General features: G+C 42.9%; 1 protein-coding gene across 1 annotated transcript in view; it reads right to left on the bottom strand.

Moving 5' to 3' along the window:
- The window catches only part of si:ch211-186j3.6 (neural-cadherin), a 351,776-nt gene that overhangs the window by 126,081 nt on the left and 212,031 nt on the right, over positions 1 to 13,664 (bottom strand). The gene's annotated exons all lie outside the window — the stretch shown is intronic.

The raw sequence follows: 13,664 nt of genomic DNA, 5'->3' as shown, positions 1-13,664 counted from the left end.
TGTCTCTCTCTCCCTATCTCCGTCTGTTACGCTGATGCAGATCTTCTCATTAGCGGGAAAACCACAGGGAGGATCACTACATGACTGGGAAACTCCTCTCTTTGTGTTTTCCATACACTAAGAGCTCATTTGCCCTTTCCTTTCCTGTCAAGATTCCAGCTCTCAGCGCTTCAACAAAGTTTCAGCCTGAGTTTAATGAACAAAAGAATATTTTCTCTTATTTTTTCAAATTTCTCACAACCATTCCCCATTTCTCCTTCCTTCACATTTCACGTTATTATTTATGTGGCTAATTTAGCTAATTCATGTATCTCATCTCATGTTCAGATTTGGGGAGAAATATGCAAACTGAATATTTTGGCTTACTGTTGCATACTTAATCTGTTTCAAAACAAGCAGAGCTGGAGTAATTAAGTTTGTACAAAGCTTAGAGAAATCTTTACAGTTTTCAAATTTTGCAACCAACTATCACTGTTTGATGCATAACTGTAGGAAGAAACAACAGCTCCAGAGTGAGTGCAGAGCTGATTGGACTTTTAGACAAAGGAATATTTGACAGACATCAGAACCTAGACCATTGACATTAAGAGGCTCTTTACAATCCTCAAACTAAGTTTGTTTTTCTTGCTAAATTTCAAAACCTGACATTTGAGATGTAAGTCAAGGCAGCTTTTTTCATAGCACATTTGATAGCCTGAGTTCAGACATTTTAAAGAGCTTTGCAGAGAAGAAAAACAACAACAGAGATGCAGTTAAAAAGGGCAGCTGGAAAATACTGCTATTCATAAAATCAATTAAAGTGTCATAAGTTAGGGGCGCCATTGGCCTAGCGGTCTAAAGGCTGATTTATACTTCTGCGTTGAATCAACGGCGTACCCTACGCCGGGGGTCCGCGTAGCTCCCGTACCTACGCCGAGGCCTACGCACGTAGCTGACGTGCACCTCCTCCAAAATGTAACTCCCTTTAGAGCCGACGCGGCCCGCAAGCTCTGTGATTGGTCCGCTCGTCGGCTTTGTCTTTCCCGCATTTACAGCACTTCCGGGATCCCGGACATCGGCCGCACATCGGCCGTGTATTTCATCTCCTCCTCTCTGTTCTTCATGTAATCATGTCTGTATGATAAACAGCAACATATATCAGCTGTAGATTAACATAACACGCTCTGAATCGCTGTGGAAAAGTAAACAGAGATCGTAGCAGGACCGGAAGCAGGCGGCCGGCTATCAGAGAGTCCGCACTGCCCTCAGGCGTTTCGGCGGAGAATTGCTGCGCGACACGGACACACCGACGCACAAGTATGTGGTGCTCATGTCTGCATCAGCCCCTGCTGCGTAGGGGAGACGCAGAAGTATAAATCAGCCTTAAGCGTGCGCCCCATGTACAGATGCTGCAGTCTTTGCCGCAGCGGTGGCAGGATCGCCTCCCAGCCTCAACCATTTGCTGCATGTCTTCCCCCTCTTTCTACTCCCCACACTACCTGCCTCTCTCCAGCTTTCCTATCCAATAAAAAGGCAGAAATGCCACCAAAAAACACAACTTCAAGAAAAACTGAAAAAAGTGTCATAAGTTAAGTCTTATTGCAGGTAAGAGAAATGATTTGAAGAATTGGTCAGCTGCTATCAGACCGATTCTGGAGCATTTCTTCATACCTTCAACTTCATCATTTCTTTGTAGGCAATAAGATCAAACTTGAGGGGCTCCCATGGTTCATTTATGTTAAACTAAAATGTGATTTACTTCTATCTGCTGCATTGTTTATTTGCTTGAATGATAAATCGCGATGCTGCACCCTGTAAACTTTTGCACATATTTATTACTCCTGAAAAATACTTTGAAACCCCTTTCTTTCTTTTATTCTCAAGGAGACAAAAATATTTCATTCTTTCAATAAAAACCTGACCCCGTTGCACCACTGTGTGCTGGTTGCAGGTTTTAAAGTAAAGTCAATGAAAAAAAGAGGTGGTGTGGACTACAGACAACCAGTACTGACTTCACACACTGTGAGATCTAGTATTCAAATATTTAGGACATGTGAAAAGTAGCAAAGAAAATAGATGCGGATGAACAACAAACCGTGGAGAAGTTAGTGATTTTATTTGTGTGTGTGTGTGTCAGTGGATTTGTCCGTTGAAATCACACAGGCTGAAGTTTTTACTCTGTGTTTACATACAGATCTCGCAGAGAGTTTCTGGGGAAAACTCCTGACATTTGAGATGTTGTCTTGTGTGCAAAGGGAGCCTCGCTAACCTTTACAGCTACTCTGTACATTTTGATAAGGGAGTATCCTTGTAGCGTCCTCCTATATGGTGTGAGACTTCTCAGTGGTTCAATGTTTTGAGACTGAAATCAAACCAAAATGCCAGATGAAGACCAATGTTAGGTTATTCATGTGTACAGCTGAATACATCTTCAGCAGGATTTATTAAACCATGTGCAAAATGAAAAAGTAAGGGTGGAGCAATCCATCTATCTGGATGAATCAATCGGTTGGTTGAACAAGCATCAAATCAAATGAATAAAAATCCAAACATTGATCTACATCATCATCTTTAAGAAACCCTTTTATTTTGAAATGACTACCGCTTGCCCATTTCACAGTGCAAACAATGTTGGTATGAAATAAAAACCACAAGAAACACAGCAAACCTGACTGGAACCTGAAAAAAAACTAAAAACTGACCCCCATGCTGATGTTAGCATTAATGTTGATGTGCAAAACCAACCCTGTGTGGGCTTTGTCAGTATGAAAGGACTCACAGAAACATTACAGGGAAGAGGAGTGTATACGGGTCCTGCTGTTATTGCCTGTATCTGTTAATGCAAAAATGTTAAGTTTAATGTGACGTTGACCCTTATGCAACTTTTGAAGCTTGGGGACTTTTTTTATATGTACCAATTAATAAATACATATATTTTTTAAATGAATAAACCCACCTTTAGATCAACTTGTTTGTATCTTGAGTTAGTAGCTGGTTAATAAGCAGGTTAAAATATACAGTGGTGGTACCAAGTTTATGGACACCCCAAATATTGCATTAAGAATCACTCTTAGGTCTTCAAGTGCAATATCTTTTAGTACAGTCACAGACAGGTTTATTTATTCTTTGTTCAGCTTTGAACACACTCTCTGTTATTTGTTGACTTTGATACCGACAATGTTGAGAACTAACATAATTGAAACTGTCAAGTTTTGTTAGTTTTGTTAGTTTTCTTGTAAACAATATACAAAAAAAATATCAATTGTATCTGTTTGTGTCTATCTAATGCTTGAAACACAAAAAAAAATGTTTCCACAAATGTGTGTCTGGAAACATTTCTCCACCACTGTAGTTACAATCTCGACGGGGTGAGACGAGACCTCAATGCCAATGGAGGAGTCTTGTCTCAACCCAGCATGATTCTATTTCACATAACCACCGACTACACATTAATCTTTATGTATTACAGATTCTAAAGCACTATTTTTGTCAGTTCCTCAAAGCTTTAGAACAAAAGCAATTTATTCAACTTAATAGATATTGAAAAAAAAAAAGCCTAGTGTAGCAGATATCTGCAGAAAACTAAGCTGTGTTTTTTGATAAAGCCAAAGGTACTGAACAGAAGCCTATTGGAAAGGACTGTAGTAAGCACAATGAGAAGTAGTGATGATCTGTGAACTGTTGGAGCATATAGCAACCTGACGGATTACTGATGGCGCTCTAAAGGCTTTTATTGTATTACACAGTGCATATATAACAATGCTGTCTGCACCAGTTGTCTACGAGGTGTACACAAACGTACATGTTACTGATCAAGATCATCAGCTGTTTGTATTTTCTCTTATTGACCTCAGTATTTCATTTCAAACTGTCAAACACACAAACTGAGCATGCATCCTGACGATAAACACCGAGCTCAGAGAAACAAAGTGTTCCTCATTCCTCTGCTCCTTATGCACCACTTTTCCTTGTGTTATGTTACTCACACGTCAGCTGTTTCAAGACATCTCCAGTTTCAGCCCTGCAGATCCTCCCAAATTTCACCAAGATGTGTGCAGCAAAATCAGAAACATCCACACACACACACGCACACACACACACACACACAAGCACAAACACACCTCGTCTGTGGTCTGTAGACAGCTCATTTCTCATCCAAGTGTTTCTCCGTTGTCTTGCTGATTTTCCTGCCTCGCTTCTCAACAGGGATTGAACGAGAAAGACAAATGTGCACATACACATCTCGCGCACACACACACACACACACGCAAACACGCACACACACACTTGGAAATTATACAGCTCAAGTCGAGTACAACAAAGGGAAGTGCTGCTTTGTGTTGTGAGATTGGTAATGTAACATACAGTCAGTATAATTAAAAAGAGACGGGCAGACATGAGTGTCTGCCTTTGCAACTATCTCGAAAACATTTCCACAATCAGCCTCTTGCTTGACAATTCGCTTCTCAATCAAACCACATTCTTTTTTTATTATTATTTTGTAGTAGTTGTTTTTTGATTGTGTTGCTTTCGCGGGTTGCAAAGAGGTGTGGCTCACTTGAAAACAAAAAGTGATGTCACTGTCCTGCAACTATCAGGATTTAGCAAGAACAGAGCCTGGATCTGGGAAAAGTTGAGAGGTTATGTAGTCAGACCTCTGCCACTTATTTATTTATTTTTTTTTCTTCTTTTCTTTTTTTTTTCTTTTTCTCTTGTCTGCATATATATTTCTGGTTTGTGTCATGTTTGTCACAACCTGTCAAATATTAATGCAATTTATTCTTGCAGCAAAAGAAAAGAAAGAAAACCTTTTTCTTCTGTGCTTGTGACTGTGTGCATGCAACCATCACCATCCCTCTTAGAACTCTGGCCTATCTTTTATTGGCAGCTAATATCATGTTCTGTAAAAGAGGGCGTGCACACCTAGGTGGGCCAAAAAAAAATAAAATAAGAGAAAGTGAAAGAAAGATTACATAAGGATATACAAAGGGACAGGGAGAGAGAAGGAGAGAGAGACCTAACACACTTAGATGGAGAGGGACCATCTCACCATGATGCCAAAAAAAAAATCTGTGGGGTGATACTAATGATTAAGCAACCCTTAGTGTCCACAATCATTACTGAAGCTTGGGTCGCAAAGGGTTGCCGCCGTGCTGTGTTCTATTTGTGTAACGAGACCACCACTGGTGCAGATGAAACCACTTGGGTCAGATCAGCCGAGCGGTACGGCCCGGCACCCGGGCCGCGAGAGCAGTCAGACCGAAGGACCCAACCCGCCGCGGGAGACCCAGGCCAGGGGACGAGCCAAGAACCCAGACCGGAAGCAAGCAGGTACCGCCGGAGCACCCAGGGCGACCCCCAGGTCACCCAGTAGGAGGAAAGGGGGGCGAGGGGGGAGAGATCCCGCAGCCCCCCCAAGGGACACCCCCACAACACCGCCCCCACAGCCCCCCAAGACAGAGCCAAAGGAGCCACCAGGGCCGAGGGGGCCCGGCACCAGGAGCAGACAGCCAGGCAGACGGGCAGGACCAGGACCAGAGCCCGCCAACCGGCTCGCCGGAGCGGGGGGAGGGCGGAGGCGGCAGGGCCAATCCCCCCTGCCCCCCTCCAGACGGCCTGACCACTCACCCCCGCCACGCCCCCCACCCACGCTCTGCGACTGATGGACCAGGCCTCGGGGGCATGGAGGGACACCCCAATGGCTGCCGTAGTAACACCCCCCCAGCTGCGCACCCCCCCACCCCCCCAAGAGGACCGCGAGGGAACCCCGGGAAAGACCTCTGCCACTTATATCTGATCACCTCAGCCTGCACTCAGGATTAACAAGGATTTATTTATTGTTTTTGTTTTACCAAACTTTAAATTTGAATGTTGCTCATTTAGTCATGTCTATTTATTGTTATTAAAAATGAAGCCAGGTTTCAGAGGCTTTAAAACTTGATCTGTACAAATAGAGCCATAATGTTTATGAGTGTGTAAGATTAGACGCACCGGGAAAACATCTCTGCCTGATTTCCATTTTGGCAATGTCATCCTGATTCTCTGCACGAGAGACAATGAGAGACATAGTTTTAGTCACAATGTCCAAGCCCTCCAATCCTCTTAAGACAGCTTTGTTTTGCTCATTCGCTGTCTGGTGGGAATTGTGTTTGTTAACGTCAAACCAGGGAGCTGTAATCCCACCCCAACAACCCCTCGCCTTCCTAATCTCATTATTAATCCCTGCGCCTCGATTATCTGCGTGTTTTCTTTCAATCTTGGGCCATAATCTGTTTGTGTGTGTATGTGTCAGGGTGGGGTCATATCAGACAGCCTCTGGAGCAGAAAACTATCCTACAGCACTTCCATATTGTGTCAACGCTTATCTGATCTACATGTGTTATTCCCTCTCACTTCTCCTCTCCTGCTTTTTTTATTTGTACCTCTTCTTTTCACCACCTTCAACATTTCCTCCTTTCCTTTTATTAAAAACCCTTTTCCTCCTTGCTGTCTCTTTTACCTTCTTTGTCATCATTTTCGGTCTATAGATTTTCTCTTTCTTTTTCACTTTAAAACTCTCTCTTTGCTCTACTGGCAATTGTTTGATTTGCTCTTCTTCACTATTCTCATTCTGTTTTTCCTGACATCCTGTGATGCACCTCTTCTTGTGAACCTGGTGCATCTCACAACAGCTGCTGCACAGCTCAGGTGTTATGGGGCAATAGACTGTTAGTAGTCACACAGCATCTGTATGTAGGGATTAACACATTTAACTGCTTTGCCTTGCTCTCACCCTGTCATCTGTTTAGCTGACGCTTCACCTCTAGACTTTTTCTGCACTTCCACCCGGGAACACTTTAACTTTTTATACAAGACAAACTGCAACTCAAATTTCAGAGACAGCAGAGGCTGAATTATTCACACCTGTTCAGTAGAAGTGTTTGTTTAGCTTTGTTTGTTTCTTTTTCTTCCCAGCTTGGCACAAGCTTCAGAACAATTTGGCTGATAATGTAAAGATATTGAGACACCTGCTGCATGATCTTTGTAAACAAATAATACAGGTGTTTTAATATAAAGTGTAATGTTACACTGCCAGTAGATCGGATTAACAGGGAGAGAAGGCACACATCAGTCTGTTTAATAAATGTGTGTTGTGCATGCACAAGTGTAATCCAGGGATTTTTTGAAACGTGGATCAGGCTGGTCATCCTGCTCTGGTCCAGCAGTGAGCCACATTACACGGTGGCTGCAGCCAGCCAGACTGAAATCCTGCCCTTTTCACTCGCTGCTTCTAATTAAATGAAGCTGAAGGGTAAAATTGACTTCTACAAGAAACAGCCACAAAGCTTAGCAGGCACGTGTGTGCTGAGACTCATCTGCTCTCACGGAAATTCAGAGGGAGGGTGTGTATGGGTGTGATGGTGCTTAAGGATTAAGCATTTGAGCAGGAGAAGCAAAGAACACCTGTAGCAGTAGGTGCTTCTTTTGTTTTGTCTAATTTCTACCAGAATCCGATGAAACATGAATGTGCTCCTCCATTACCCCTTCACATCAGCTCTCAAAGCAAAGCAAGAAGTTTGTTTCAGCCAGTTATACACTCCACAGGGTTGTTAAAAAGACAGTATTCTATATGTCACAGCATGCAGATCAGCTCTGTTAATAATAAGACTGATGCCTATTAGAGAAAACAAGTGAATAATCTTTAGTGTCTTAAACCTGATTTATACTTCTGCGTCGAATCGGCGGCGTAGCCCACGCTGGGGGTCTACGCACGTAGCTGACATGCATCTGCTCTGAAATGTAACTACGTGTATAAGTGACGCGGACCACAAACCCTGTGATTGGTCCGCCCAGCGGCTGGTATTTCACGCATTTATGACACTTCCTGGATCCCTGCCCATCGGCCGCACATCGGCCGTGTATTTCATCTCCTCCTCTCTATTCTTCATGTAATCATGTCTGTATGATAAACAGCAACATGTATCAGCTGTAGATTAACATAACACGCTCTGAATCTCTGTGGAAAAGGAAGCAGAGATCGTAGCGGGGCCGGAAGCAGGCGGCCGGCTATCAGAGAGACCACACTGCCATCAGGCGTTTCGGCGGAGAATTGCTGCGTGACACGGACACATCAACGCACAAGTGTGTGGTGCTGACGTCCGCGTCAGCCCCTGCTGCGTAGGGGCAACTCAGAAGTATAATTCAGTCTTTAGTATTGAGATATGTTTCAAATGTCTTGACATATTTGATTTAAAGGTTTCAAATAATATATTTTGCGTACAGTATACAGTATGTGGTTTCAGCCAGTGACAATAACAGAGCAACAACAAAGTGGGAGTCATAATATGTTTTAACATGTGCTCTGGGTCTTTAGATTGCAACCTTTCTAGAGTGCTACCATAAACTGAAAATATTATGTTGATACTTAAAAGGTACAGTAAGTAGAAAAGCACTTTATATAAACACAGCCCATTTACCATTTCAAGATGATCTTTTTGTGCCAGACACTAGGGCTGAACGATATATCGTTATCGTATCGTTATCGCGATATGAACATTCAAGACATTCAACGAGATTGTCCCCTCTTGCCCTGCCTGTGTGCTTGCCCTTACATGTAAAGCTAAGGCCAGCCAACCACAAATCTTATTTCATGCTTGCCGTTGATTGACAGCTGAAGCCAGCCAATGACAAACATCAGAGGGAGGGCGCGAGGGAGACGTAGACACACACTCACACATACACTACACACAGCTGGGAAACCGAAAGAGAAACTTAAGAAACATTTTTCAGGAAATGGTTCGGACGCTGGCAGAAAGTTACAAAATACTATCCCGAACACATTTTGATCAAGTGGCCATTCCCAAACTCTACACCGAATGTAAAATGAAAGTTGAATCCGAGCTCCATGAAATCGATCATTTAGCCACAACCACGGACCTGTGGTCGAGCCGGACGACCAAACCTTACATCAGTTTAACGGTTCATTCTATAACAACAGAGACCCGATGTCTGCAGACGTCCTTCTTCCCTGGGGAGCATACTGGGGATAATATAGCACATGAGATGAGAGGTGCATTAGTGGACTGGGATTTGAAGGATGACCAACAGGTTTGCGTGACCCCAGATAACGCATCCGACATGATAAAGGCTTTGGAGGTGAATGGCTGGACGCGGCTTCAGTGCTTTGGACACCTAGGATGCACCTGGGGATAGGTACAGTTAGCAATGTTTATTTTAATACCTTTGTTTAGAAGAAGGAGCGAGAGAGAGAGACAGGGTGTGTGTGTGTGTGTGTGTGTGTGTGTGTGTGTGTGTGTGTGTGTGTGAGAGAGAATTCTGAAAAATGCTTAGTTTTCATGAACCCATAGTCATATCGTATCGATACTGGTTGACAGTAGTTTAATGTCTCTGCTGCATCCATAACCATTTTCTTAAAAAAGAGAAGCATCATAACTCTGCCTCAGTTGTTGGATATACAGTATTGTCCTGACCTCAGTGAAAAGTGGGACACATTCTCTACAGATAAGTGATTGTGTCTTCTGTTGTAACAAATATTAACATTTAACCACTATATACCGCGATATGAAGAGATCTCACTTTCACAAAATCCAGACGTATTTCAAGAAAACAACTTCTTATATTCAGGTCAATACGGTATCAACAATGCTAATAGTGGTAGCAGTATCAGAAGTCATAGATGGAGAAGTAGAGATAGAAGTGGAAGTTGTTGGTGGTATTGTGTCCCACTGCTCGTCTTACACACAGTTTTAAACAGCCTCAGCCTCCCCATCACACACCCTGACACACTGAGACTGACACAGAGGACAAACTGAGACACAGAGAAAACGTCTCTCTTCAAAAGAGAGATCAAATACTTTCAGATTATTTCACACTTTTAAAAGTTTGTTGCTTTAAAAAAATGGAAGTTTACCAAAAACACAAACCCACACAGTGTCAATTAATTTCTTATTTTTAATTATCTTTTCTGTTTAATTAAATGATAAGACGCTGTTGTTTTATTAGTGCTGCCTCTACTGATTTCTGTTTACTAATTTAAACTTACTGTTTTATACTTTTTGATAAATCTATGTTGCAATTAGAGAGAAAACAAGATAAATATGTTTTTATAAATAACAATTGTTCTGTTTTTCTTATTGTACCACAATAAGATCGACTAAGAGCAGAAATAGATGTGTTCCCTCACCCAGCAATGAGATACGCAGCAAAGATGAAAAGCAGTCTTGTTTGGAATTCAGTGTGACACAAATAAAGAACATTTGGCATCACCATGTTTCCTCAAAGAGCTTTGACTCCCGGGCCGTTTATCTCTGCAGGCTGAGTAAAAACGATAGAAGCTCATCACACAGGTCGCATGCTCATTAAAACACAAGGCCTTTGCTCAGTCAGGAAACCTTATTGAGCACTATTATTACCAGCTTGTTGACACTGCACCCAGTCTATCATGCAGGAGTGAGTTGCTTAACCTGAGGAGAAAGTTTGAGGCTGGAGTCATGGAAAGAGCTATGAACAAAATGCAAAAATACAACTCAGTGAGGGCGCTGAAAATAATGGGTTTGAGAGGAGGTCTTTGGAGGAGAAGCTGTGAGTCAAAGGCAACACGACAAATCTATCCAACCACCTACTAAGGCGCCAAGGGATTTCACACAACGTTGGCCGTCCAGGCACCTCTTGCAGCGTTCCCGCTGCAGCTCAGCGCAAGGTAATATCAGCTCTGCAGAGGTCTCTGGCTAAAAGGTTAACCTACTGTTAATTCAACCTGAAGTGTTGATTGCACTTTATAAAAAAAAAATGTGAATGAATTTGCCATTAATTGTTGTTTACATGTTTGTTTATATCCATAATTAATTTATACCTGATTCCTTTACAAGAAACAACAGGAATCTAGGACTGTCCAGTATCAAGGTATTTATTTCACAGTCACTCTGGTTGAATTTTTGGCTGAAAAGTTACTGAATGGATTTCAAGTCACTGAATAATTTTGGATCGTGTCGTTCTAAATGAGCCAATATCGTCCTTTAATCGTGTCGGCAACCACGAATCATGAGACGAATCAAATCGTTGTTAAAAAGAATCGTTACACCCCTAGCGTCTAGTGATCGTAGAGCTTTACTTTCCTTCCCCTGCCTCCTTTTTTTACTCATAAAGGATCCAGCATGGATTCAGACAGGTATGATCAATTTAAAGAGCTAAAAAACATGAACAAACAAGGGCACACATGATAAATGCTATGTTCAGTCGAGGCAGATGGCTGTCTGACATGAGTCTGGTTCTGCTCGAGGTTTCTGCCTGTTAAAGGAAGTTTTTCTTTGCCGCACTAAAGGCTGATTTATACTTCTGCGTCGAATCGACGGTGTAGCCTACGGCGGGGGTCCACGTAGCTCCAGTACCTACACAGAGGCCTACGCACGTAGCTGACGTGCACCTCCACCAAAATGTAACTACTCGTAGAATCGATGCAGACCACAAGCCCTGTGATTGGTCCGCTCGGCGGCTTTGTCTTTCCCGCATTTACAAGACTTCCGGGATCCCGGACATCGGCCGCACATCGGCCGTGTGTTTCATCTCCTCCTCTCTATTCTTCATGTAATCATGTCTGTATGATAAACAGCAACATGTATCAGCTGTAGATTAACAGAACACGCTCTGAATCTCTGTGGAAAAGTAAACAGAGATCGTAGCGGGACCGGAAGCAGGCGGCCGGCTATCAGAGAGACCACACTGCCCTCAAGCGTTTCGGTGGAGAATTGCTGTGCGACACGGACACACCGACGCACAAGTATGTGGTGCTCATGTCCGCGTCAGCCCCTGCTGCGTAGGGGAGACGCAGAAGTATAAATCAGCCTTAACTAGCTAAATACTGAGGTGCAATGCTGATGGTGGATGAAGGTGGGGTCCGACTTAGTCCTATCCTGTCTTGGTGTTGGGTCTTTGTTCATAATTTGACAGAGTGGTCTAGACCTGCTCTGTTTGTAAAGGCGTCTTGAGATAACGCTTGTTTTGATTTGGCGCTATATAAATAAAGATTGATTGATGGATTGATTTATTGATTGATTGATTGAGCTCAGCAAATACAGATTAATACCTTTTTATTTGCCTCATTCAGTACACTGCTGTAACATCTGCTATTATACCTCATATTGATTGTGTATAATTTGGGTTTTGTTATCGCCTCCCCTGGAGAAAAATGTACCAGCCGTCGCTGCAAGAACCTTTACATAAATACTTGCTCCACAAACATTTCCTTGATCATCTTTATAAAGACTTAATGTACAAACTAGAACTATCACTGACTACAGGCCAGTCTCAGCAGGGATTAATTTCTCTGTTTGACAGAGCCAATGTTTGGTTGAGTGTTGGCGAGATACAGAGTTGGCGTTCTTGATCTTCCTTTTCTTCTTTCTTTCTTGGTCAGTTTAACACTTTTTCTCTGTCATCTGTTTAATCCGTTAAGGTCAGCAAACACTTTGTGGAGTAAAAGATGAAGAAGAAAGTGAAGGGACATAATGTAAAATAGGGGTACTTAGAGTCGTTGCCTAAAGGCTTGTTTATACTTCTGCGTCTCCCCTACGCAGCAGGGGCTGACGTGGACATGAGCCCCACATACTTGTGCGTCGGTGTGTCTGTGTCGCGCAGCAATTCTCCGCCGAAACGCCTGAGGGCAGTGTGGTCTCTCTGATAGCCGGTCGCCTGCTTCCGGCCCCCCTACGATCTCTGTTTACTTTTCCACAGAGATTCAGGGCGTGTTCTGTTAATCTACAGCTGATACATGTTGCTGTTTATCATACAGACATGATTACATGAAGAATAGAGAGGAGGAGATGAAATACACAGACGATGTGTGGCCGATGTCCGGGATCCTTGAAGTCTTGTAAATGTGGGAAATACCAGCCGCCGAGCGGACCAATCACAGGGCTTGCGGTCTGCATCGATTCTACGAGTAGTTACATTTTGGAGGAGGTGCTCGTCAGCTACGTGCGTAGGCCTCTGCGTAGGTACTGGAGCTACGTGGACCCCCGCCATAGGCTACACCGTCAATTCGACGCAGAAGTATAAATCAGCCTTTAAATTTCACACTTTTTCTTTCATGTTGTTGACTTTGGGGGTCTCAACCTTGTGAACTCAGCTAAACTCACAATCTGAAGTCACGTGTGTAGAGTCCCTAACCCTGCAGAGAATAAAGCTATTTTACACCATTTAACAGAAGCTATAGCTTTGTGAGATGCTTGATTTAATTTCACATATAAACTTGTTTATCTTTCCAACACGAAAGCGTGCAATGATGCTATGAGGATGATGCAGCGTTATAAATGAATTAGTGTTTTGTGAGAATTGGCTCTTAATTTCATCAGAACATTAATTTTCTGCATAGAGTAACATTTGAAGCAGTGATAAAAGCTCAGATCCAGATTGGTGTTTGATTTAATTGGTTGCAAAGAGCCCTTCACTTCCACCATTAAAGATGGAGCCCGAGGAAAGACGGAGCATCGAGCTGAATTACATGAAGTTAAACAGGGTCAACATGTCTCCCCTTCCACTCCAAACACTAGAAAGAGCTTATTGCATCATCATGTTTGTACTTAAAAAGAATTTGTAGAAACCCTCTCAACCCACTTTTGGCCTTGTTTACAGAGTGATTTATGCTAATGACAACACTCTCCCGCAGTTTTCCAGTTTGCCAGGAATTT

This window comes from Notolabrus celidotus, chromosome 3 (assembly GCF_009762535.1).
Source record: "Notolabrus celidotus isolate fNotCel1 chromosome 3, fNotCel1.pri, whole genome shotgun sequence".
Classification (NCBI taxonomy): domain Eukaryota; kingdom Metazoa; phylum Chordata; class Actinopteri; order Labriformes; family Labridae; genus Notolabrus; species Notolabrus celidotus.
This window is presented reverse-complemented; position numbering and strand designations above follow the sequence as displayed.